Genomic DNA, 23,783 nt, shown 5'->3' on the forward strand with positions numbered 1-23,783 from the left:
TGATCTTCCTAATGTGGTAGTTGAATCTGTTGAACTTCAAAAGATCAAACTTGTTGCAAATACTTTTCTGTGGTACAGGTCACATGAGTCTCATTTCATAGTTTGTATATGACTGAGGTGTTCAACTTTGTTACCGATCTTAATATATCCTATACTTTAGTATTTTTCCTTTATAGGTAATTCTTTATTTCTCTGTTTCCTTTTCTACTACGCTGTTTTGTCCATTGGAACCTAATGGTTTGTAGCAGTTTGCTTCTCTAATTAGGGCTGGAGCTTGACTACTACTATTAATAATAATAGCCAAGCTACATATACTTTATCAGTGATAAGATGCATTTGTATTATTTTGGTGCTTATTTTGATCTAATTTTTGTTCATTTTTTTATTCTGTCATTTGTATCACTGTAACCTTTCATTTTTATTCATTCTTGAATGTTCTGGGGTTTAAAATCTCTGGAGTCTGTTGTTTGTAAGTCTAATGCCACTGATGTTAGTCATGCTTTTGGAGTACGCTTGATGTTATGGGTCTTCAAACTTGCGCTATATCCTAGTAAGTAAGAAGCAAAAAACGAATACGCACACTTAGAATACAGAACACAGGCAAGAATCTCATATTTTTTTTTTTTGGGAGGGGGGTGCATATCAGAGTACACAACCTCTTGAATATTTTTTTTTTTTTTATTGGTTGTGTTTGAGAATAATTATCTCTATGACTTTGAGTGACATGGGTCTTGATGCATTAGGTCAATCATATGGAACATTCAGGCAGATCCTATAGATTTTTACATGTAGACAGTTTGGACTTCATCCCACCTAAATTGGGAGTTGGGAATTGTGAAATGAATTTATTATCATGGATTTTTTAAAAATGATTTTTTATATTGATCCATTACTAAACACCACCTTCCAACATCAATAATTGTAGCCCATGGGTCAGTCAGTAATAGGAATGAGACTGTTAATTGTGTGAGACTATTGGATTTGCCAATATATGATCTTAGTTCTATTTGCCAACTACTATTTTCTTTCAAAAGGACTGAAGCATCTGGTGGCTTCATGCAACACTAAAAGGTTAATTATAAGTATAGGTTTGTATAAATGAATTATTTTTTCTGGTGAACAATGTTCTTGTATCATCTCCACTATACAGGTTTAAAGCACTTTTATGTTGTCCTTTGGCTTCTGGCTGCTTGAAGATAATATATTATTGTAGTTGTTTGAAAAATGAAAGCTTTAGTAATTAGTTCCCATTTAGCTTCATTTAAAAAAAAATATACAAGTGTATTTTACTAATAACATTTTAATATTGTAATGATTGCAAGGGTGAGTAGTTATACTAATCGTATTTGGAAAGGAAAATTGAGTTTGCAAAGGTCATGAAGTGGTTAGGTAAGGTTTTTTTTTGTTTAAAGAAAAATGCCAGTGTTAATAGTTTTTTTTTCAGATGGATTAAACAACTTATTTTTGAAAAAGAATATTATAGGTTAGGGAATTTTTGTAGACAGTATTTGTCATGTCAGCCTGCATTCATAAGCATCTTTTAAATGGTCTTGTTTCACTTTTGGAATGAGTGACTTATGAGTATGTCTTGTTCACTCGGTATCAGCATTATTATTATTATTATTATTATTATTATTATTATTATTATTATTAACCTGTTCATGGATTTAATTTTTAGACTCAAAGGTCTGGTCTAAATGATTTATTCTTGAATTTGTGATGAAGTTTGGAGCAAGGTAAAGTGAGATAGCTGTGCGAGTACAGAATAAGGAAACTGTTGAAAGTCTTAAATCTTCAAGTAATGCTCTTATTGCACTCTAAAAGCCACAAATTTGAATTTTCTTCAATTTTGATTACTTTTATAGACTGCCTATATATACTGTAGATCACTCATATGAAAAGGCTGGGGTTATTTTTACATGACCAGGAATTTTTTGTCGATGGAAAAATAATTTTATTAAAAATCATAACCTTGGTTCAAACAGGGATTTATATAGGGATTATTAATACTGTACAGTATTGAAATTTGTCTTCATAGAGATACTCATAATTAAGGGGGATATTTTATAGTAGACTTTCAAAACTTAATCTGGATGATGTATCTATTAATGGAAAATTTTCATAACCTTAAAATTTCTTAACTGTTTAGTTTAGGAAGTTTGATGGCAGTAGTCTTTTCTGATAAGCTCCTGAAGTACTATAGTCCATTTCTTTTAGCGATGCATATTTGCACCGACTCGCAGCGGTGCCCTTTTAGCTCGGAAAAGTGTCTTGATCGCTGATTGGTTGGACAAGTTAATTCTAACCAATCAGCGATCAGGAAACTTTTCCGAGCTAAAAGGGCACCGTTGCGAGTCAGTGCAAATATGCCTGGCTAAAAGAAATGGACTATAGTGTAATGAATGTAAATATAAAATTTTAATAATTGTGAAAGAACATGAAAATTGCATTTCAAATGTACAACTAATTTTGATTGATATCTGTTAGAAAAAGATTAAAAGAATCAGTCCAAGCCCGATATGAGATTGTCTAGCTAAGAACAGGAAATACCTCATTACATGAATTCACAAAATTTGCAAAAAGTATTTTTTTTCTACTAAAAGGAGATAGAATAAGATTGTCATTGCACAGTGATGGCAGTTGCACAAAGTAAATTATAGCAAAAGAAGATGCTTGATTCATAGAGGAGCACACAAAAATATTGCACTAATAGAGGTTTTATTCCTACTCCTACAAACATTGCTAAGTAGCTTCCCCTACCAGCTATCTTCAATCCTGGTAATCAAATTAAATTAGGCAAGCATCATACTATATTGGAAGTTGCCTGATAGTAGACTACAAATTGTATAGAAAGCATGTTAATTAGGAATCCAATTTCCCAATACTGAATGAAAAAATATAAAATAATGAATTGTTTTTTCAAAATATTTTGAACACTAGATATCCTACTTTCAATTGTAAACCATTTAGGTAATGTTTAGATCTAAAAGCGGGATTGTATTTATAACAATATTGCTATAGATGGGTTTTGTTAATTTTACATTTTTGGGAGTTTAGAAGAAATGGAACAATATTTAGAATTATGTTTTTTTTAGTGTCTCTGAAACCAAAAAAAAATGTTCTAAGAACTCCTCATAACTTACAGCACATTTTAATCTCATTTATGGTATTATTGTAAACAATCTTGAAGGTATATTAGTAGCTTTGGTTAGCTTAAAAAATTATGCCCGCTTTTCCATTTCATATTTGTCAAAAAGTGCATTCCTTGATGCTTGCTTAAAAGCTTTTCAGTTTTTTATTTCTAGAAATAATATTACAAATATTTAATTCACAACAAATCATTGATTTTTATTTGTGCACAAACATGTTTGAGAGAACAAGCACATAAAATTTTTTCTCCAGTTGTATGTAGTCACTGAATGGCATCATTGTTCTCAGTGTTGGGCCTTATAACCCAAATTTAGTTACTCTTTATCAAAATAATTCATAATGATATTTGATAATTGTTCTTCTAAAATTCATTTTCATTTTTGCTGCTTCATTGAAACACACTAAAAACCTATCTAGAGATGTTTGCTTGTCACTGTGCATTAAGATGTCTCCCACTGAATTTGTTAGCAATTATTGTATGGAGTGATCATTAGTATTATCATTGAATATCCACATGGTTCTCTTGTAGGCTTATCGGGGTAATATTGTTCTATAAAATCCATCTACTGTACTTGATTTCATTCACATTTATTGAATAACTGAACTAGGACCATCATCCCTTTTCTACCCCTTCTCTGAAGGGAGTTGGTCCTTCTGAAGGTATTGAAATACTGTATTGAGCTTTTTATAATCAGAATTCACCTCTTTAGTCCATGAGCAGGGTAAGAGGTGTGATATTGGGGGCTAAGCAATTACCAGTCATGAGGCCAAATTCCTTTGACAAACTGTTGTCATAGCCTTGAGTGGGAGTAGGTGAATTGACCATGAGAAGGAGTGTTCTAAGGGATTAATGTTGTTCCTGTAAGACTTTTTCTTACCATTCCAAAAAACTTAATATACCCACTCAATAAAGATGTCCTTTGTTACCAAGACTTTGTTGTTGGTCATACACATAAATTGTTAGTTTGGTCTTCTTGACATTATTCATCTTGAAAATCGTTTTTGGAATAGGTAAACTAGTAGGAGATTGATCATAAAATCCCCACTCAGCAACAAAGTTAACTTCTTCTTAGGGTAATGTGTTCTAGCAAAGCCTTCTCTTCGTGGGTGATGTAGGTCCCCTTTGGCATTTTCCTAGATGAGGTCTGTCTCATCATAATTAAAAACTTGTGGTGTAAACTTCTCAGCCTCAACAATCACTTTAAGTTTCCCAATATGTTTTAGGTAGCTTTGTTAGAGCTAGTACCCTTCCCGTGCTTTATGTCACTATTTGTCAATGAAATTTATCACACCAGTCTCATCTAGTACCTGTATCATAACTAGTTCATCGGTTATTTTTGAGACAGTTGGTAAGGAGTTGATTGGCCTTTTTATGTATTATGGCTTCTGAAATACCATTGCCAGCTAACCTTTTTTATTGATCCAAATTAATAACAATTTATCCACTTCCTCAATTATTTGTTTTCATAGGGATGTTGCTCCATTGGCTATATCAGCTCACTTTATTACGTTAATGTTTTTCAGTACTGTATCTTACAAATCATTATATTCTGCGTACCATACTGAGTGGATGTATCAGACAAGTACATTCTACTCTTACTTTGAAATGATCTCTTTTTGTCAGTTCTATCATGGCTATTACAGCTTTTCTCTTTTTCGTATCTCTACCCCTAACCTTCTTAGGCCCATTGTCTGTAGATAAATAACGAAAATACTTAAGGAACAAAAATTTAGGAAAAATTTTAGAAGCTGTGTTTTCCTTTATATGGGTTAGGTGAGAGCTAATAAAAAAACAATTTTAAACAGTGCTATAAAGCTTTTTTCTGATCTGGCTTTATCCAGCTGACATTATACATCTCAGTTGTACAGATGCTATTAAGTTGCTTAAGATCTAAAATATTGTTTGATTTCTTAGGTAAATTCTTTTTCCTAAATATCGCTCAAACACTGATTTGCTTGAGTTCAGAGCTGTTTGATCTCTGGAGTTCCAGTATAACATGAAGTATGACTGTACTGTAATTTCTTTATTGGATATTGTTGTAATTGATGACAAATTTATTTTTGTCCTCGGAGTATTTTTGTTGTTTTTGTTATTGCTTGGCTATGTTGATTTTATTCATGTTTTGTCATTGATTGATTCATTAGAAGAAAATATATCCATGCAACAAGTAAACTTTTTAATTTGATTTATGCTTAATTGCCCAGTACGGGTGATTAATACTAAGGCATCCTCCATCATGAAAAATCTCTCGCCTTTTTCATTACTTCACCAGGTTGCTTTATAGCCCTAGCTGATAATTGAGACATTGTATTTCTATATGCAAGTTTTTTTATAATTGGCATTTATAATGTAATTTTATCTCTTATTAGCATGATTGTGCTTGAAATTCCTCATCCTCAATACTTGTCCAAAAGGGCTTAGATTTTATATATTTTCTTATTCCTTAAGTACCTATGGATCATGAATGGAACCAATTGAAAGACCAAGATGTCAATTCAATGTGGTACACTCTTTTGGGAATGTGTAAAAAAGTAATCAAACCATGTGTTTACTCTGGGTCAGTTTGATATTGTCTGATTAATTTTATGCTTAGAGATGGTAAAAAGTACAGGAATAGGTATATTTTATTTTGTTATAGCAGGTATAGCTTTATCTGCATTGGCATCTTCATTTCCTTTAATCCTGAAATGAGCAGGAATCTAAAAAATTTTAGTAGTGCAGCTTTGTCTGCTTTATTGACACTTTCATTACCATTAAATGAGCAGGCATAAAATATTTCAATATTTTTATCAGCTTTACAATTTTTTTAGAATGAAAGTTTAATCTTTCACATGAGATGATTTTAAAGATAAAGATTTTGAATACAATTAAAGAATATCTGTTGCAGCACATGTTTTATAACAATATCAGCATTGAGATTTAAAGAAGCATGTTGGGTAATGAAAAATTAATTGTATTATCGGATTGTATAGCAGAAAATCCTTCATTAGATGAAGATTTAGACCCATCAATATAAATTGTGTTTTGGCGCCTTAATGTCTTAATTTACATATTATTCTTTAAACCTCCCTGATGTTCATATTGCTTCTTCTCCAGTTTGGTTTATCGATGTTTACTCCCAAAATTTATCAAAACTTTTTCCACATTTTTGTTTTTATCTTAAAAGACAAATGTCCCTAGTAAAGTAATGAAACAGTGTAGAGGTCAAAGTCAAGGAGTTCCATGGTTTTCAGTTTTACCATCGCATCTGTGATATAAAGATGTATTTTTCTCAGGGAAAGTATTTTTTAAGTTCAAGTGCTAATGGGACTGGATTTTAAGTTAGGGGGGGGGGATATGGAGAATACTAGCTGGAAGTGGATTTTAAGTTCATGGGGGAAATGTGGAAAATACTAACATGAACTGGATTTTAAGTTCATGGGGGAAATCTGGAAAATACTAGCTGGAACTGGATTTTAAGTTGGAGGGGGGAAATCTGGAGAATACCACTGGAACTGGATTTCAAGTTCAAGGGGGAAAATCTGGAGAATGCTAGCTGGAACTGGGTTTTCAATTCATGGGGGGGGGAAATCTGGAGAGTACTAGCTGGAACTGGGTTCTAAGTTCAAGAGGGGAAATCTGGAGAATACTACCTGGAACTGGATTTTAAGTTCATTGGGAGAAATCTTGGTACAAGCTGGAACTGGATTTTAAGTTCAAAGGGGAATAGGGAAATACTAGGATAATTGTTTATTACGGACTTAATGACAATATTACTCGCTAATTACACATTAGGGAAATTTAGTTAGTAATGAGCATTAAGATTTTTTAACTCATTTAATTTCCTTTTCCTAATCTCAGAAGGCCAGAGAGTCTTCGCTTATAGGCAGTAAGTCTGATGTACCTGCCCGGTAGGTACATCTATAGTGACTTCTATAGTCCGATTTAATGGTCATTGTCTCACCATCTTACAGTATCGAGAACTATTTTAAAAATATTGTCAAGTAACCTCATTTTTATCATTTGTGAGTGACGTATCGTAGGATTCACTTGACTGTTTAATGTAGTTGGTGACATTTCATTTAAAGCTGGTTGGTTGCATCCTGTTTTGGATGACAGTGCGTTTCATTTGCTTGCAAGTTCGGCCACTAGCTCATCATTGGTTTACATTAGTTAAGTAGATATAAACATTCATGCTTTTATTACCTTTACTATTCTTACTATGGAAGAGACTTTAAGCTAATAGTGGGTTATTTGTATTCAGTGAAAAATATAGTAAAAAAAATAATGAAAAGAGTTCAATTCACAGATTAATACATCACTATATATTACACTAGAGGTGCTGTTCCATAGGCTAATCTGGTTTTCCCTAAACCTCAACTTATACACTTAGTAGCAGTGGGTCTATTAGTGACCTGACCCAATGTTGCTTAACTTCACTGATCAGATGATAAACAGTTTTTAACATGTTATGGTTGTTGACTGGTGAAGTTTCAAACATAACCGCACCATTTCCAAATTTTTAGTCAAACTAACAAATGTAACCATTCGCTTGGGAGCACAAGACTCTTTCTGCCTACCTAAACTATTCATTTATGCTAAGAATTTTATTCTGATCATGCAACATCCTCCCCAGAGAGGTACCAAGCGGCCTACACACCCTTCACAAGATTTTCAAAGAAAAATTTTCCCCTGCACTAGACAGAGGAATTGGAACAAGACCACCGAAAAACAATTTCTATGTACAACAGCACATAGGATTGCCAACAAATACAGAGCTACAGACTAGCATGAGTTCTGGTAACCTACTGAGTACGGTAACACCTTTTTCAGTTAGGTTACCAGTATATCTACAACAGGTCTGAAATGGAAGAATAATTATACCTCAGAGACACTCACCATTGAGGCAAATACCTGTTCTCTGCCTTTATCGCAAAACCTACAGAGCCTGATACATCCTCAAAAATTCATTTTGTAATAGAATTTCAGAATTAGAATAAAATCGCAAATTTCTGTGATTTTTTTTTCAAATAAGCTCAAATTAACAGCTCCTCCCCTATGTGGAACAAGGAGGATGACTGTGTGTTCCATTGGTTTCTGATATGGTCTAACAACAACGTATCTGAAAATACCGCTGCAGTCTGCCCTACCACCATTGGTTTGTGGTCTTGGACCATTATTTGAATTTAAACCTTCAAATTAGTCATATATATCTTTAAAGACAGTATTTCTCAAAAGAATTAAAAGAATATTGTTAAAATTTGTTATGATAATCTGTAAGTTCCTTGCTGACAGGTTACACGGTAGGAAACAAATCTTAAATCAGGCCTAGATTGGCAATGATCCATCTATAAGGCTTTAGGACTAAATAGGAACTTGAATTCCCAGCCTTACTCTGAATTTGGAATAATTTATATATCTTACCCAAAATGATCAATTATAAGTACCATAAGTAGCTTATTTTGATTTATTAAATAGTTTATCTTAAAGACTATCTTTTTATCAATATATTTTAAAAATATTACAGTACTAGTATTTTCCAAATGGCCGCTTACTATGTAGGGAAACTGATGTGCTTAAGATGATTAGACTCATTCAAGCAAGTGAGGTACTTATCCCTATATTTACCCCATATGAGAAATGCATGACATGAGCTTGTTTCTGAACTTGTAATTAAACTGCATAGCTATTCAAACAAGATGCAATCTTTAGAGATTTGGTCAATCTTTATACAAAAGGAAAACAATTAGTCTAAAGAAATCACACAATTTTCGACGCCAACCACAAAGCAATAAGTTTTAAAATGCGCTTATCTGACGAGAGGAGTAATAGAATATCTAGATTCTAGACTATCACCTAGTCACTTAAAGGATAAGCAGTTGATTGGAGGCTATTACTTTATTAATAGAAGGCCTGTAAAAAACTGGGCTACCAATTTCATTCGAGCTATATCCTAGTGAATTGAGTTATATTCACCGTAACCTTGGAAGCAAATGACTTGAAAGTTCCTCTAGGCTGGCTATCATAGGTTCGAAAAGACATTCACCTAATGATATATATTGAAACAATGTAATGTTCATTTTGATTGGTGTAAGTCAAGGAGTTAGCAGTTACTATAATTAGTTGTGATATTGTAAAATCTTTTCATTTCCATTTCTATGATAGGAAAATTCCAATTTCAGCCATTATTGTGATTTCTGTGCTTGAACACACAAGATTAGATTTTTCTATATCAGGCATTTTAGTGGGTGTTTTAGGTCTTTTTTTTCATATTGAAAGACCTCCAGTAGTCATATCTATTTTTTTTTATTTAAATTTAGTGTTACATTATTTAAAGAGCTCACATTTTGAAGCCTTGAAAAACTTCCACTCAAGATATCACTGGTGAAATTTATTGTTCTTGTCTTTAGTATCAGAAAACTTATCAGTGCATTATTGGCAATATCTTTTCAAAGTAAGCTTGGTAATCATAAGAGGATTTTGTCTCTCTTGCTTGATTTTAGGGCTAAAAATGAGCTTGAGACTAAAAGTTTTACCACATTTTTGTTCATATTTCTTCCTTAGTAAAAGAAGGGTCGTTAATTGAATGGATAGCTTTCTTTAACCAGTAAGAGCTGTTCAGTATTATTTGGATGATTCTACGGGTATTAAAGGTAATGCGCTCAATTTTTATTGTGGTATTAGAATTACAACACAACCTCTGTGCAAGAGTGAAATGCCATCCAGTATTACTGTTTAGTTGGGAATGACTTGGATCCAAATCTAATGAAAGATTTGAAAAATAGGGTTCATGATATAAGAAGTACAGCTACATCTAAAGATTTTTGCTGAAATCTTTTATTTGGAAAGGTTTTAGAGGCACTGCAATGGCATACCAAATCTGTATTTGGTAAACATTATATTACTGAGTCACGGTTTATGTTCCGTGATTATTTGGCTTCAGGTTCAATAATGATGGCTGTAGATGAAGTTTGATATCATGGTGAATTTCAATTAATTATCCCCTTGGGTTGCAGGCTTTCATTTTTTTGTAAAATAATATGTGTAGCTCCATGGTAAATATTTTTTTAATTAAATGAGTAATTTGGTGATAAGTAATATTAAAATGTCAATCTGAATTTTAGAGTAACCAAAGAGTAGACTACTGGTAAGTTTAGGGTGTTATTTAATTGATTAGGGAAAGTGAAATGCTCTATTCATATCCTTCTCTAGCTACCCACCACAACTTGAGTATGGGAGTCAGCAATATGAATATCAGGGAAGGTGCATAGAAATAAAAGGGAATATTAATATTTATTTTTTTATTTTTATACTCCAATGATGTTCATATACATGCCCACCCTTCGCCCAAGTGAAAAAGGTCATCAAGAGGATGGAGAATTATTTTGACTTTGAGACTGAAGAAGCAATGTGATACACTCAGAATTTTATTGTTGTTAGATGCTGGCAAGTCTCATTACTTTTACTAGAGGCTTTACTTTAATGAAAGGAAAGAAAACAGGAGATTTTCAATTTTAAATGGGTAACATCGACATACCAAGCTTCTGAAAATGCAAGCAATATGAACATCAGGTGAGTATAGAAATAACAAATTTTATTATTCAAATTAATTTTATTTTTCAAGACAAAATAAATCAACTCAAGAAATGGTATTTAGAAAAGCACAAAGGAATTTGGGTGAACAAAAAACGATATCTTGAGTAAACTTAAGCCATGCGGAAATATTTAAATAAAATCAGGACTATGGGCATTGGTTGGAACTTTTATCACAAGGACCTACAAAAATATTTTGATAAATATAAGTATCTTAGGACTTGATGTTTCTGCCGCAATTTAGGTTTCATTTCTAACTGAATACAAAACTGTAGAAAAGACAACATTTGATTTTAAAGAACGATGAAAAGAATTGTATCAAACTCATTTGTCTATCAGAGTAGCATCTGTCGCATGCAGTAACATGAGAATGCCCTCCATTACTATTGTGGAAGTGTTTATATGACACAGTGCAAAATAAAGAAGATTTGACATAAACCAGTATAAAATAATTCTTTTTGAGGCATTTATGACTACTATAGAATAACTTTACTATACAAGTCAAAACTTGAAAGAATGGGAAAAACTTTAAGATTTACAACTCAAGAGAAGTTCATATGTTTAGTAGGTTTCGTTTTTATTTGCAATAGATGAATGAAGGTGTAGAAATGTGTGAGGGTGGGGAATTTAGGTCTTTTCTTATGATTTGTTTAAAGGAACTGAAGCAATAACCGAGTGCATCTGTAATATTACCAGTCCAGCAGTTTTAAACCCTCAATGATGCCATATGTCAAGAATTTTATTTTAATTTGCTAATTTAAAGTGGTTCCTATAATTATTCTTGGATTAAATGAGGTGCTGGATTATTGATGGTAGATCTGTGTAACAATCTTGATGTTATGTTATTTAGCAACTTTCCCACGAGTCATAAAATATTATAAAAGTTTTCTTGAGAAAGCTTCAGTTTTTATTTAAAGTTGAGGCAGTGACTAGACAGCATCTATTACAGTGGTAAAATATTTATACACATCCACTTTTGTGAAAAGTGAGATTATCTGTCGCTGGAAATTATCACATGATATTTTTCTTTTATACCTTGGAAGATTCTGTGACCAATCATGCTCATTACAAACGATTTTACCTAATTTTTGTAAGGATTTTTTTTAGAGTAATCAAGGTACAGTAGTACTATATATGTAAGTAAATAAGTTACTGGTAACCATTATCAGTGTGTGAATCATAGCAGAAGAGATGGGACCAGGTGTAGTTAGGGATTATTTGGGATCAAAGAAGAGGTAGCTAAATATTCATTATTCCTATTTATAATTTATTTACACTACACACACTTGCCTTCAGTTTCATACACTTACAAATAACTTCAAGACTAAGCTTGATACTACTGTGTATACAAAACAATATACATGAAATAAAAGTCAACTAATCTATCACACTAATAAATATGACTCCCAGTAATCTTAATACAACATGAATTAGGAGCCCCAATCACTTCTGATGTACATAATTGTCCGTGCCATCCACCAGGTCATTTGTTGCACAGATAACATTGCACAAACTTGGTGTATTAGACATTTATTACATAAACAGTTGTTCTTTTAAACTCAATTATTTCATAAGCCACTCTTCTTTTAAGCACGCTTTTATATTACCACTAAGTTTACTATCTCTAGTCTATCCAAATTTACAAATACAAACAAAACTTGACTTTATATCCTAAATATGATTTTGTTTTAAATACTGATACATCTCTTTACAGTTTAGTATATGAGTATTCCAGGTGCCAGGAAAAACAGTGGGTGATACTTGGTAATGATATAGTTGACCATCAGCAATCAAAGCCTGGATATGTTCCTCATTCTGTAATTAATACAGTGGTTGCATATACTCTTCAGTTTTATATTTTACAACACTCACTCTCAACTGTAAGAAACCAATGAAGTAGTGGAAGTCAGAAAATGAAAGGCACACAAAACCTGAAAAAATTAAGAATGACTACACAGTCATTCTTCTAGGTAGTGAGTTAGCTTTGCAAGAATTGTTATTTTTTATCAATACAAATTTGCACACATTTGCTTCAAAATATCGTGCATACCAGATTTGGGAAGGAATTCTTCTAGATGAAGCAATGTTTCATAATATGCTATGAACTGCTTTCCCATGCAAAAATGATATTTACTCATTCATATACTCATAGGGAGGTGTTAAGAGATAAATAAGATTAGAGGTTTTTATTTATATGTATCAAACCTGAAAGTGTTTGCTTGTGCTTTTTCCCCTATCATTTAGTCTCAGTTTTTTAATTGGTTCTGATGAAGAAGTGTGAATGGTTTTTCAAGTCCCTTTTTAATTTCATGAAATTGATGGAGTAGAGTATGAAGTTGGCGTGGCAATGGCTTTACTGCAGTCGCGCTTATACATGTTTATACTGTAGATAGGAGAGTGGATAGTTTATTTCAAGTTTAAAGAATAACAGAATAATTGAAGTGTGGTTCATTTGTATTTTATCTTTATGTAATCATTGGGTAGCATTGATGGGGATAAATTGATGATCTTATCATGAGATTTGAACATTATTGTAAAAGATAGAAGAAATGCTTGAGGACTCTAATCCACTTCAAATGAATTAGTTCTATTTGAGGTGACAGGAAATGAAGTAGTTAGCAAAGAGTTGCTTTTTCGTTAATGAGTAAGTTACCCTTGCAAAATGCCAGCTAAATTAGCATTTATGTTTGTCTAGATTAGTTATTGATATTTTTCCATCTTGGACAAATAATTTCCTTGATTTATTAGTTTCAAGCTAAGAGACAGAAAAAGAAAGCATTCTTTTATAATTCCAAGCTCATTTCAGTAGAATAATTTTCATTTTTGCTTTGTACTGTATTTTATCATTTTGAACATCTTGTATTCAACTATTGTTGATCTTTAAATCAGTTTTCTGCTTCATGAATTATGTTGGTGATAAAGTGTCATGTGGTGTATAAATTATGATGATTGCTTTTTCAATAACCAAAATGTTCCTTTAACAACTAGTATTTTATTGCAAGTTACACTACATTTTAGTTATGTATTTTGATGTGCAAATAGATGATGTGCCAGGATGGGATTGGTTCTTTGTGGTTTTCAGAATTTCCTCTTATAATGTAAGTGGATAAAATATTTAGTATTGTATTTAATACAGTAATTACTTGCATTTCACTATTTTAGAGTTATGAAATTCATGTTATGTTGGTGCTTAATATTTGCATGTCAAGATATGTATGTTCCCACTCATATATAAACATTTCGTCATTTAAAATAGGGATCGTCTTGATTTTAGCTAGAACAGTAGATGAAATCATTAATGAGATATTTAACAACAAGTGGTAAGCACCAACTAGTAGCCCTGACCACTCTCCTGTCAAAGACTCTAGTTTTGTCTTTGACCCCAACGGATACAGTCATACTGTTGCTTCCTATCCAAGGATGTTTAATCTTTTTCTCATACTTTTTAGATTGAAGATGTTGTCTTTGTGTTAATAATGAAAAAAGGCAGGAATGCAAGGGTAGGTTGAACACTATCATTTTATGGCTAAACTGGTGATAAATCCATTCACTCTGCACCATATGGACATGATTGTCCACAAATATCCACATTTAGAGAGTGCAGATCGTGACCTCCAGTTAAGGCATGTATATTCTTTGAGGAACGGGAGTTCTGAGTCTTCTAGAGCATCATTCTTGGCAATGCCCCTGACAATGCTACAGAGCCTGTTTAGCACTTTACACTCCCCACTGAGTTTGCTGTTCGATGAAGCTTCTGACTTGGTCCCACGGAGTAGGGGAAAAAAACAGATCTATACTTGTGAGTTTATTCTGTGGTTGGTGGAGTGTGAGGTGATCTCTGCATTCCAACATGTGCTGGAAGTGCTTCCTTGTAGACTGCAGACAATAACTTAAAGACTTCCTTAGGTCTTTCAGGTAGTCCCTCAATGTGGTTTTTGAGGAAGCTGGCAGCTAAGACGACCTTGCCCCCTGTGTCCTCAGTGTTAAATGTCCTCATTGCTAGTGGCCCTAGTGATTTTAGATGTGATTCCAGTGCCAGTTACTCTAGTGGTGAACCCCACAGTGCATCTGAAGCCCAAGAGGGTAATAATGAAGGCTCCACTATCTGTGTTTATGACTGTGCCAGTGTTAGATTGTAAAACAAGGCTCCCACACTGTTGGTTGTAGTGCATTAACTTAGGCATAAGCCTTGGGCTATTAAAAGCTGTGTATATAGCCCCATTGCCTGTCAACCCTGTGCTGTTGTATACCCATCACCCCTTTGCCTGTGACCCAGCATCTGTGTCTCCCTCCCTCTCTGTGCCTGAGACTCCAGCCAATTTCACTGTTACAAATAATAGTGAGTGTGCTTGTCACTTGTCCTGTGACAGTGCTCCACATTGTTGTGGTCCTGTTAGTGCAACCCTTATGGTTTCTCTCCATGGGAGAGAGTCTTCATTATACCTTATACCTTAGCTTCTCTGCTTACAGATACTAAGTGGGAAGGTTTGTAAGAGGAAGAAGCAATTTAGCTCTCTTCCTCTTCTGATGATGATTCAAACTTTTCTTCTGATAAGAAGAAAAAGAAGGCGAAGAATCCCAGGAAGGCCATTTGTAGTTACAAGAATACAAGAATAGGGCTTTTAATGACACCACATCATCTTTGGGTGGGTGGACAACCCCCGGGTGGTCCCCATGACTAGTTGTGGCCACTACCTTGTATGGGCTCATGTACACCTTCTGTTGGCCATGTGTTTGAAGAACTTGTTCACCCTTCCTTCATCTTTACTACATGGACTGTGGACTGCTGCACCCTTCTTTGAACTGGGTACTGCTGTATCCCATGTTGAGGTAAAGAAACTTCTAAAGCAAGTATGCATTTTATCATGAAGTGGGGATTATGATGAATTAGGGAATTTGAATCTCATACCCAAGCAGAGGTTGAAGTAACAGGGCTTGCTGATGTACAGAGCAGCAGAACATCTTTCCATCAGAATCACATCAGCAAGCTCAGAGAGGTAGCACAACTATTTCCACTCAAGAGTACTCCCTGCTCGGTGCTGGCAAAATCTTCTTGGCCACTTTTCCTTTCTGGAGAATCTCGTTTTACACGGGCCCTCCACCAGAGATCCCTTCAGTGGTATAGGAAGGATCACTGGTCATCCTCTAAGGATCCCCCCTGATCATTCTGTTCATGTGAGACCTGGGGCTTGGGTCAATCTTCTTGGTGGCTATACAAGGAAGGCCTCACCAGGGGACTCCCACTTGACTCCCAACTACTGGTAATGCAACTCTTCTCAGATGTGTCGAAGGAGGGATGGAGTGCACGCCTGGGTGACCTGGTCACCTCGTGTGTGGTCAGTGGAAGAAAGGCATCTACACATCAACATACTACTGGAAATGTAAGCAGTGTTTATAGCATTAAGCATTTCAAGAACATTTGAGGAGACACTTGATAGTGTTGATGAGTGACGACACCACTTCAGTAGCGTCAAGTAAGGGATCAGGGTTTAGCACCCACTTTGCAAGCTGACAGAGCAGTTGCACATCTGGGGAGTGTACCACACCATAGAGCTGTCAGTTAAGCTCATTCCTGACAAGAGGAATGTACTTGCAGAGAAACTCCGTTACCGGGGGCAGGTTGTAGAGTCGAAGTGGTCCCTACATCCTTGCACAGCAGAGAGGCTTCTTGTTATGTGGGGATCACTGGGATTTTAATTTTTCCCCACATTGCTAGATAGGAAGTTCTTGGTGTTTTGTTCCCGCATTCCAGACCCATGGACAGTGTTTTTCACCTTCCAACATGTATGGGATCAACTGGATGCCTAAGCATTATATTGATCAGTCTGATTTATCATCTGATCAACAAAGGGACTCAGGATTAACCTGGTTGTTACCAGATGGCTAAATGTTATGTGGTTTCCCAATCTGATAGCACTTCTAGTCAAGGTCTTGAGAAAACTACCTCTATGAATCACCCTTCTTTGTCAGCTGCACCTTCGGTGGTACCGCCAATCTGTAAAGTCACTTGAATGTCATGGCTGGAATCTATTTAGCTTCTCCTTCAGATGTGGCCAAAACCCAGAACCAGTTAAGAGACAACCCCAAGTTTGAGACCTTCTCCATCTTATCTCTATGCAAAATGTCGTGTGGTAATTGAGAGGAGTTCCTTTTGTGACCCATGAGTGCTCTATGGTGCTATCTGAATTAAACTCAACATCTTGGGCCTGAGTGTCAAGTGTCTCTTACTTACCACTAGCAAAGCCAAGAAAGGTGTTGAAAAATATAGTCTCTTTCTGGCTTCATGGGACAATTATGAGCATCCACTTTGACCTTTACCAGGGTCAAGGTACAAGCTTTAACTAGAACTCATGAAGTTGGGAATATTAATCCTACTTAGACTCCGAAGAATCTGCTGTCAGACAGATGATGCGAAGAATCTGCTGTCAGATGATGGAGGAGTATAGGTAAGAAAGTAATTCGTTCTGGGGTGGCTTTCATATCATGATTTTTTTGCATAATGAGGGTAGTTTTACATTTAAATCGCCTAATTTGTTCCAAGCCCTACAAGAGCACCACATTAAATTTTATAATAAAGCTATAACCACAATGAAATAATACAGTAACTAAAGGTACTGTACCAAAATATAATTCAAAATGGCCAAATTATGTCGTACGTAAAACCGTACCGAATGCACGTATGCCAGACGTGTCTCTACGTTAGGGAAATTAAACAATTGAACATTCATGCACACTCAAAATTCAAAGATTTAAATACTAAACCAAATACTGTATTGTACAGTAACAAAGTACCAAAAAATAAATGAAAAATAGCCAATTATAGATTCGTACAACCGTACTGAATGCACCTATGGCAGTCACGTGTCTCTACGTAGGGAAATTAAAAGATTTGAACAGTCATGCACTCAAAATGAAAAGATTTAAATTATAAGCCAAATGCTGTACAGTAACTGAAGGTTACCAAAAAATAATTTGAATTTGGCAATATCTATTGTACATACATGTACGTACAGTAAGCAAACACCTGTGCTGTACAGTATCAACGTTAGATAAACTTTAAGCTAATATGAAATAGAGGTTTTAACAAATTTACTACGCAAAGTAACAGGCTACAGAACATAAGAATTTTAAATATAAAATGTACATAAACTTACCAGTTTCATCCATATCCCCGACTTGCTCTGGGGAAAACTCCTTCTCCTTGATGAGCTTCTTAATTAAGTACATCCAGGAAGTTTTCCGCTGCTTCATGGTCCGCAGAGGCTGACTCCCCAGAAATTTTGGCATTTTTCAACCGAAAATGCCTTTTAAACTTATCAAACCAGCCCTTACTGGCTTGGAAAGGCATCTGGGGGTTGCGGCACCTTGGCTGGTCACCGGCTGGGGGTCATCCTCCGTAAAATGGTGGTGCAGAGATTTGGCCTTCTCCCGGATGGCAAGCGAGTCGATGGCGATGCCCTTGTGATGCTGGCCTTCAATCCAAATAAAATGGACATTCACCTTTTCAGCATGCCCTTTTTCCTCACTCTTGAGGCAATCTTAGCACTGCGAGGTGCACTCATAGCTACTCCAGCTCAAATATTTGCTTCGTTCTTCTTTATGTACTGTACCTCATGGTACATAAGAAGTAGAAGGAGTATGCTTATGGGCCATGATCTTGAAGCAAAAGCTCAGCAAAAGCAAGTCAGAGTCGGGAAAAATACAGTGTGGGTTAGGAGGCTACGGCAAATCGTGGTACACGCGAGGTCGGTAGGAGAAGAGTGAGACAGAGTTAGACGTTGGAGCTCGGATGTGGGAGTGCCGCAAAGCATACCCAGTTCAAAGGAGTACGGGACATTTGAAATCCTCGTGCAGCATGAATTTTATTGTGAATGAAAATTTTTATTTAATAGGCATTGCGTTGTTCTTACATGCGTAAAACTGAAGCCCTGAAGTAAGAACCCACGATAAAGGAGGGCTGACTGTAGATGTATACTGTACATATACACAGTACAGTACTGTTTATTGTTTTTTAACTTGAAAATGTACTTATTGATATAAAATAGAAGAGCAGGATCTTATGGTAGTAACTAGCATCAAGGTAGGGAGATAACCAATGGGAGAGCAGGATGACGGTGGCAAGTTTACAGTTTTGTGGCGCAAAAATTTTAAAATAATTTTTCGGTGGCCTGGTGAATCTCGTTTCATAGCATGATTAAAAAAATATTTGCACAGTAAATCTCTTTTCATATGGTGAATTTTTCCTGTACAGAAACTTTCGTATCGAGAGGTATTACTGTACTCATATATCTCATATATCTTATAAAAGAGTATAGCACATGGTCGTATATCTCACAGTTCACAATCAGGAAATTTGACTAAAAAATCTCCTCTCCCTGATTTTAGCCCCACCTCCTACCTTCTTCAATCAACCAACAAAGTCTTTGGAATTCTAGCCTTTATTTCTGATTATGTAAGAGCTAATTTAGTATGTTTTTATGTTACCATTATAGAATCACACCACACACTTTAGCCAATGGTGACATTCCCTACTTGAGGCATTCCTCCCCCCTGCCCCCTGACACCCCCCTTAGAAACGGGTGATCCTTACATCTCACCCCACCACCAACTAGCGATTCTAGTCCTTATTCATGATAACGTAAGGTCTATTTTAGTATATTTCTATGTTGGCATACGTGTTCAAAACACACACACAGTACTACGTACTTCAACCCTCATCGATTTTCTGCTTCTGACTCAAGTCCCACCCACAATGTCACCCAAACATTTTACCACTAATGCAAGATGTTGACACGTGACAAGATTTGTCTTTTTCCTATTTTATACCTTTTTTCTCAATTATCATTTCTAAAAAATAACATCATCTTCATGTCTTATATATTTCATATAAGTATTGTTCAATGTTTTCACAAGTAAAAATGAGCTTACTAGAAGTCATTATTGCCATTTATTAATATTCTACGCCGTTGTACTTGTCATATTCTTACATGTGCAGTCTCTGTTTCCAAGCCTGTGAAATACCAAAAACAGGAATTATTCAGTTCATAAGGACTGTCACACGCAAGGTGAAATGACAGAAGAACAAACAAACCTTATGCCTGAGCTAAATTTTTATTACCCTCTCTCTCTCTCTCTCTCTCTCTCTCTCTCTCTCTCTCTCTCTCTCTCTCTCTCTCTCTCTCTCTCTCTCTCTCTCTCTCTCTCTCTCTCAGAAATGTTTCTTTTGTCATCAGTTTTTTATTTATCGTATACTGTACCTTATAGATTATACATTATAGAATACTTCTTGTGTCAAGGAAAACAAATAGATATTTTCATTACATTTCTGAATAACGTAACGCTATCATTACTGACGAGTAGTTTTATATCTTTCAACGGCTATGTATCATGGAATTATTATGGAGTAATGTAGTCACTTTAATTAATATAAAAAAATTTACCATTATTTAGAGGAAATTATATAAAATAAGTTTCTGAAAAATTAATCTATAAAGTGATCACTTCACAATGAATGCAAAAAGTATTTTGTTTGTTAAGAGTGAAAACAATAGAAAATAAAGTAAACTTTTGAAAAATTTGATCTGTAATTAGCAGTAAAACATAAACTTGGAAATGTTTGTTTTTTTAGTTAGTGAGCATGTATATCCGACAGTGACAAATCTTGTATAGAGCTTGAGTAGCGGATCTGCTCCCTCGTGAAAGGGTTAAACTTAAACTCCCCATCTCTGCCACCTCACTCAGTCATGAGCTGAAACTTTAAAGCAAAGATTCGACAGATTGTAGTGGATTAATCACACATGCTCTCCCCTGTTTTTAACTATCTCGTTAATTATTTTAACGCTTTTTCTAGCTCCAGTGTTGACAGTCCCTATTTTAAAGGACTCAGGTTTTTAACGATAGGAAAAATACAAATTACTTTTTAAAAAAAATGATTTTTCATAAAATAAAATTATTTTTCATCAAGTGCATTTTATTGAGGAGCTTGAGTTATTCATTTTAACAGATAGAGTAGCATTGTGAATATTAACTTTTATTGGTAACTTTAGCCTTGCTTACCAGCTAAGAGTGCATTGTAAGAAATATTTTGTTTTACAGCTTGGAAAATATATGTAACATCAAAACATTTATACATAAAATTTGACTTATATAGCATAGTTTTCTTTATAAATTTCCAGTGAAGAATAGAACAATGAAAAAATTAGTGCTTATAAAGATCTGCACTTAAGATAACAGTATACTTTTCAACATTATACATTATTTTATGTTTTGTATAGTAAATTGAACTGGTATCATTGCTTTGTAGATGACCAAGAAATTTCTTAAAGGGGAATGTTAGTGGTCAGTCCCTGGTAAAATGCTATTAAGTAATTCATCTTTATACCATAAACTAAGCAAGATGCCATTCCTAGGGCAAGGGGAAGGCAGTGTATATTAGGACCGAGTACCCTCCTTCTCATAAGTCCTTTTATGAATGTGGATGTCTTTTGTGTTCTTTCTCTTGTTCTTCATTCTACATCATTGTAATCTCAGTTTTCTATTGTAATGTTTCTTGTCTACCACATCTTCCTTTAGTTTTTCACTATTGCTTTTCTGGTGTAACTTATATATATTCAAGTACTGTATTGTATATCTTTAGTTAAGTCATGGGCAGCAAGCTAGCATGTAAAATATAATGCTAACTATTGACTTAGAAGTAGCAATATGGTAATTATTACTGGTGGAACACCCATTAGCGGGGAATATAGACCTTATCGTAACTACTATAATAGGCCCTTTACAGCCAGTTTAAGTAGAATTTTTATAGTTTGAACTTTGCTTATTTCTTTTGATTTCATCTTTTATTTTACGTATAGATTTGGGGCTCTGTCTAACTGGTTTAATACCTTTATTTTTTGTTATGTGTTTCACACGCAGAAGTATTTATGACCTTCAGTAATCTGTACTAGTAACTTCCAGGGAGTGTGGATACGAGCAAGTAACCTAGGTTAGGCTAGGTTAGATTACCCCAATATATTGACCTAACAATGTCTACCATATAAAAAGAAAATTTGATGTTAACACAGAGATTCAAAGAAAAGATAATGATTTGTCATTGAAGTTTATGTGAAAAATCAAACACAAATTTGGACATGTATCAATGAAAACACTACATCCTTGATATTTAGAATATGTATCTGAAACCCCTGCTTAGGAATAAAAAAAAACGTTTACAGTACTGCTTCAATAAAATAACCAATACGTGGTGCACATGTTATGAATGTACTGTGTAAATAACAATAGAGCACTCAGTGCATAAAAACTATGTTTTACTTTCCACAATTTAAGAGAAATCTTATGGAAGTGTTTCTTCTTGTAATATTTTCTTGTTACAATTTTCCATTGAGTACATACCCCCCTATCTACTAAATATAATCAGTACAATATATGTGTCTCCATTGAAGTACAGTGTATTATTTTATATGCACAATTATATACTCCTACTGTACTGTACAATCGACCTTTAACATTTGCTGGTTAAACATTCACAAATGTGATTATTCTCAGGGTTGTCTGCTAATTCCATAAGTAATATTTTTAGATATTCACGGAATTCACAGTTACATAACAGCAAATACAGAAGAACATTCTTAATTATTTCAGAGTAAGCACACTAAAACTATAGAAAAACAAAACTTGTTTTTACAGGGGGATATAAAAAAAATGGAAAACTCGAGGGTAAAAGTAAACACTGAATAAATGCATATGTTTTATTTTTATATATGTAGCATAACTATTCTAAATAAACTGATCGAATATTCCCAACTAAAAAAAACATTAAAAGTAGCAGATGATTTATGCCTCTTTGCCTTGGTGGGATATGATATTAGCAATACCGCTTTTTATTCTAATTTCTGTTCTGCCCGAATAGGTATGCTTATTCACAATAGTGGTAAAGTGGTCACCTGTTATGAAGAAATATAATATATATATATATATATATATATATATATATATATATATATATCTATATATGTATCTATCACCACACTGTCCAGCTGCAGATTGGTAATGGTAGGAAACTTTCATCTGATTGCTCAAAGCAAACCAACCTAGTATGGGTGGCCCTGACTAGTACAGCTTTGCTGGTCACGGTGATTCACACCATTTTTTGGTATCTCTTAGAAAGGGTATATATATATATATATATATATATATATTTGTTATCCACTCCTTTGATATCTGTAAAGTTTTCTTTTTTCATACAAACATGTGTTGTATATGATATAAACTTATTAGAGATAAAGTAATGTACTTGGAGTTCAGAATTGTGCATGCAGTAATGGCAGTTACACTGCTCCTTCATCCAGTCTTTTGCATGCTAGGAAAATTAATGCCAAGACTGAGTATCATAATTTTTTGCCTGTTTAGATAGTTCTGTTGTGTGATTCAAGTGTAAACCATTTAGGAAATCATAAGTTTTTGATTATTTAGGTGAACTCTGTGTGTTTAAATTCTTAACCATTTATTTTTTAATATAATTTTGGGGAGGTTAATAGTTATAATGTATGCAAGTAAATAATTATCATGGCCATGATGGTAACCCCCATTTATCCTTTGTATAGATGACTTGAGAATTCATAATGAATTTAATGACATTTTGTATGATCTTATCACTATTTATCTATATTCATACTGTACATATATATATATATATATATATACACATATATATATATATATATACATATATATATATATATATATATATATATATATATATATATATATATATATACACACACACAGTAATACCTTGAGATACGAGTGACCCAACATACGAGGAGAGTTCCGAGCAAATTTTTATTCTGAGATACAAGGAAAAATTTGAGATACGAGGTACAGTAGTTCCCTATTTGAGCGCCAGGTGACCGTGTGTGCGAGAGGCTGCTCACTAGGACAGCATCACTCGGTTTTTCCCATCGGATCTCCGTCGCGTAAAGTTATCTCCGAACATCGGCCATAGTGTTTGCTTTTTTTTATGTGTGTTTTGCGTGAATCAGTGCATAATTCATTAAATAAA

The 23,783-nt window shown here is 34.3% G+C and overlaps 1 protein-coding gene across 16 annotated transcripts in view; it reads left to right on the forward strand.

Moving 5' to 3' along the window:
- Stim (stromal interaction molecule) overlaps positions 1–23,783 on the forward strand; it is a 376,699-nt gene that overhangs the window by 280,588 nt on the left and 72,328 nt on the right. The window lies entirely within an intron of this gene.

The sequence above is a fragment of the Palaemon carinicauda genome, chromosome 1, assembly GCF_036898095.1.
Source record: "Palaemon carinicauda isolate YSFRI2023 chromosome 1, ASM3689809v2, whole genome shotgun sequence".
In the NCBI taxonomy this organism is placed as follows: domain Eukaryota; kingdom Metazoa; phylum Arthropoda; class Malacostraca; order Decapoda; family Palaemonidae; genus Palaemon; species Palaemon carinicauda.